Source organism: Arachis stenosperma, chromosome 10, assembly GCF_014773155.1.
Source record: "Arachis stenosperma cultivar V10309 chromosome 10, arast.V10309.gnm1.PFL2, whole genome shotgun sequence".
In the NCBI taxonomy this organism is placed as follows: domain Eukaryota; kingdom Viridiplantae; phylum Streptophyta; class Magnoliopsida; order Fabales; family Fabaceae; genus Arachis; species Arachis stenosperma.
The window spans coordinates 58,468,438-58,473,175 of NC_080386.1; the positions used below are offsets into that span (position 1 = coordinate 58,468,438).

General features: G+C 33.1%; 1 non-coding gene across 1 annotated transcript; it reads left to right on the forward strand.

Annotated features, from left to right (window-relative positions):
- Positions 1–351: 351 nt before the first annotated feature.
- LOC130958652 (small nucleolar RNA R71) lies at positions 352–455 on the forward strand. The gene has a single exon (XR_009077763.1). It is a non-coding gene; the product is annotated as a small nucleolar RNA R71 (small nucleolar RNA).
- Positions 456–4,738: the final 4,283 nt, after the last annotated feature.

Sequence of the window (4,738 nt, forward strand, 5' to 3'; positions counted from 1 at the left end):
TAAGCTTCTTCTTCAGAAGATGCCTCTTTAGTACTGTTGGATGCATTTTGCCATCCATTCAGACTTTGAGAAATCATGTTAACTTGCTGAGTCAACATTTTATTCTGAGCCAATATGGCATTCAGAGCATCAATTTCAAGAACTCCCTTCCTCTAAGGCGTCCCATTATTCACGGAATTCCTCTCAGAAGTGTACATGAATTGGTTATTTGCAACCATTTCAATAAGTTCCTAAGCTTCTGCATGCGTTTTCTTTAGGTGAATGGATCCACCTGCATAGTGGTCCAGTGACATCTTAGAGAAATCAAACAGACCATAATAGAATATATCTATCATGGTCCATTCTAAAAACATGTCAGAAGGACACTTTTTGGTCATCTGCTTGTATCTTTCCCAAGCTTCATAGAGGTATTCACCATCTTTTTGCTTGAAGGTCGAAACATTCACTCTAAGCTTGCTCAACTTTTTAGAAGGAAAGAATTTAACCAAGAAAGCCGTGACCAGCTTATCCAAAGAGTCCAGGTTATCCTTAGGTTGTGAGTCCAACCATGTTCTAGCTCTGTCTCTTACAGTAAAAGGGAAAAGCATGAGCTTCTACAATTTAGGATCTACTCCATTAGTCTTATCAGTCTCACAGATCTGCAAGAACTCAATTAAAAACTGGTAGGGATCTTCTAATGAAAGTCCATGAAACTTGCAGTTTTGTTGCATTAGAGCAACTAGTTGAGGTTTTAGCTCAAAATTGTTTGCTCCAATGGCAGGAATTGAGATGCTTCTTCCATCAAACTTGGAAGTAGGTGTAGTATAATCACCAAGCATCCTCCTTGCATTGTTGTTGTTGGGTTCGGCTGCCATATCCTTTTCTTGTTCGAAAATTTCAGTAAGGTTGTCTCTGGATTGTTGTAATTTAACTTCTCTTAGTTTCCTCTTCAGAGTCCTTTCAGGTTCAGGATCAGCTTCAACAAGAATGCCTTTTTTCCTTATTCCTGCTCATATGAGAAAGAAGAGAACAGAAAAGGAAGAGGAATCCTCTATGTCACAGTATAAAGATTTCTTTATGTTAGTAGAAGAAGAAAGGGAATAAGAGTGAAGAAGAATGAATAATCCAAACACAAGGGTGAGGATAGGGGCAGAGATTGGAGATGAAGAGAAGTGTTAGTAAATGAATAAATAAATAGAATAAGATGAGAGAGGGAGAAATTTTCGAAAATAAATTTTGAAAAAGTAGTTAGTGATTTTCGAAAATTAAAGGATAATAAAATTAAAATTAAAATTTAAAACAATTTATTAATTAAAAAGAATTTTTTTAAAAAAAGGGAGGTATTTTCAAAAATTGGAGAGAGAAAAGTTGTTAGGTGGTTTTGAAAAAGATAAAAAATAAACAACAGTTAATTAGTCAGTTTGAAAAAGATTTGAAAATCAAATTTGAAAAGATAAGAAGATAAGAAGATATTTTGAAATCAATTTTTTTAAAAAGATAAAATTTTGGAAAATATATGATAAAAAGATATGATTAAAAAGATATGGTTGGAAAAGATTTAATTTTTAAAATTAAAATTAATTACTTGACTAACAAGAAACTAAAAGATATGATTCTAGAATTTAAAGATTGAACCTTTCTTAACAAGAAAGTAATAAACTTCAAAATTTTTTTGAATCAATCACATTAATTGTTAATAAAGTTTTCGAAAATTATGAATTAAAGATAAGAAAAAGATTTTAAAATTCAAATTAAAAATTTTTGAAAAAAAATAGTAAGAAAAATGAAAAAGATTTGATTTTTGAAAAAGTTTTGAAAAAGATAAGATTTTTTTTTAAATTGAAAATTTTACTTGACTTACAAAAAATAACTAATTTTAAAAAAATTTGCCTAAGTCAACTCAAATTTTTTAAATTTTGAGAGAATTAAGGAAAAGATATTTTTTATTTTTGAATTTTTTTTAATGATGAGAGAGAAAAACACAAATATGACCCAAAACGTGGAAATTTTGGATCAAAACCAATGATGCATGCAAGAACACTATGGATGTCAAGATGAACACCAAGAACACTTTGAAGATCATGATGAACATCAAGAACATATTTTTTGAAAAATTTTTTATGCAAAGAAAACATGCAAGACACCAAACTTAGAAATCTTTCATGTTTAGACACTATGAATGCAAAAATGCACATGAAAAATAATAGCAGATACAAAACAAGAAAACATCAAGATCAAACAAGAAGACTTACCAAGAACAACTTGAAGATCATGAAGAACACCATGCATGGATTTTCGAAAAATGCATAAATTTTTAGAAAAATGCAATTGACACCAAACTTAAAAGTTGACTCAAGACTCAAACAAGAAACACAAAATATTTTTTATTTTTATGATTTTATTATTCTTTTGTATTTTATTTTATATTTTTCGAAAAACATATAGGAAAAAGAAAGTAATGAATCCAAAGTCCTCAATCAAAATCCTATGAATTAGACATGGCTTAATAGCCAGCCAAGCTAAAACATGTTATATGAAACTCTAGAATTCATTCTTGAAAACTCTGAAAATTTTCGAAAATAGGTGATAAATTTTTGAAAGCTTTAAAAAATTTATTTTTTTGAAAATAAATGAAAAGAAAATTACCTAATCTGAGCAACAAGATGAACCGTCAGTTGTTCAAACTCGAACAATCCTCGGCAACGGTGCCAAAATCTTGGGGCACAAAATTGTGATCTCTAATAATGGCATTCAGCTTGGTATGCACATTTATAACTCTGCACTTTCTTCACAACCTCGCACAACTAACCAGCAAGTGCACTGGGTCGTCCAAGTAATAAACCTTACGTGAGTAAGGGTCGATCCCACGGAGATTATTGGTATGAAGCAAGCTATGGTAATCTTGTAAAGCTCAGTCAGGCGGATAATAAATGGTTATGGAGTTTTCGAATAATAATAATAAATAAACAGAAAGTAAAGATAGAAATACTTATGTAGATCATCGATGGGAATTTCAGATAGGCGTATGAAGATGCTGTGCTCCTTCTGAATCTCTGCTTTCCTACTGCCTTCATCCAATCCTTCTTACTTCTTTCCATGGCAAGCTGTATGTAGGGCATCACCATTGTCAATGGCTACATCCCATCCTCTCAGTGAAAAAGGTCCAAATGCTCTGTCACGGCACGGCTAATCATCTGTCAGTTCTCGATCATGTCGGAATAGAATCTCTTGATTCTTTTGCGTTTGTCATCACGCCCAACAATCGCGAGTTTGAAGCTCATCACAGTCATTCAATCCCAGAATCCTACTCGGAATACCATAGACAAGGTTTAGACTTTTCGGATTCTCATGAATGCCGCCATCAATTCTAGCTTATACCACGAAGACTCTGATCTCACGGAATGGAAGGATCGGTAGTCAGGCGAGGACAACCATGCATCGTGCATCAGGAATCCAAGAGATACACACTCTAGTTTTCGCTTGTAGAATGGAAGTGGTTGTCAGGCACGCGTTCATAGGGACGGATGATGATGAGTGTCACGGATCATCTCATCCATCAGGTTGAAGTACGAGTAGTATCTTAGAACAGAAATAAGATTGAATTCGAATAAAAGATAGTAGTAATTGCATTAAAACTTTGAGGTACAGCAGAGCTCCACACCCTTAATTTATGGTGTGTAGAAAATCCACCGTTGAAAATACATAAGTGATGAAGGTTCAGGCATGGCCGAATGGCCAGCCCCCCATGAATGATCAATAGTCTCCTAAGATGAATAATGGAAAAAAACTGAGACCAAAGATGTCTAATACAATAGTAAAATGTCCTATTTATACTAGACTAGCTACTAGGGTTTACAGAAGTAAGTAATTGATGCAAAAATCCACTTTCGGGGCCCACTTGGTGTGTGCTTGGGCTGAGCTTGAGCTTTACACGTGCAGAGGCTTCTTTTGGAGTTGAACGCCGAGTTGTAACGTGTTTTTGGCGTTCAACTCTGGTTTGTGACGTGTGATGTGAGCGGAAATCAGTGAATTAAAAATTATTAAAATGGTTGCGTTGTAAGTATAGTTCTTAACTCACCAAAATCTGCCTATCAATTTAAAATGTGTCACAGAAAATTTAAATTAAAAATTACTGGGAGTATGAATCCCAGGTCGTCTCCCAATGAGTTGCAGAAAGTGTGCTATTTTATTAACCAGAGGTTTTCAAAGAAGTGAATTTTGTAACAGGAAAATTTAAAGTTAATAGAATTGAATAATGTAAAAAAAAGCCTTGACTGGGAGTTGATTAGTTAGAATCTCTAATGTTGCTGGAATTCTCTCAGAGTAATTGATAATTAAAAATTGGTTTGTTTAATTATCCCTTACTAAGTAAGGGAAAGTCAAACAAATTGGAATGCTATGTCTGTTCACAAGTTGCAATTCAATTAATAAAAATGAGTTGGTATTAGTAACTAGAGAGCAATCCAATAATTATCCTAATTACAAATTCTCTTTCAATCCTTCCATCTCAAGAGTTCCTTTCAATCAACTCCCCATCAAGTGAGGGGAACTACTCGCTCATTGTAACTAAAAAATCCATAACATATGAAAAGGAATTAAAAGAAGACATGATTATTGGAATGTAAAATGGATTAAAATGAAAGGAATAATTCTCGTATTAAATAATCATAAAAATATTTAAATGATAAAATTGAACAAAGCAAAGAACATGGAAGAATAAAACCAAGTTAAGAAAACGAACTAGAGTGACGAAGTCTTG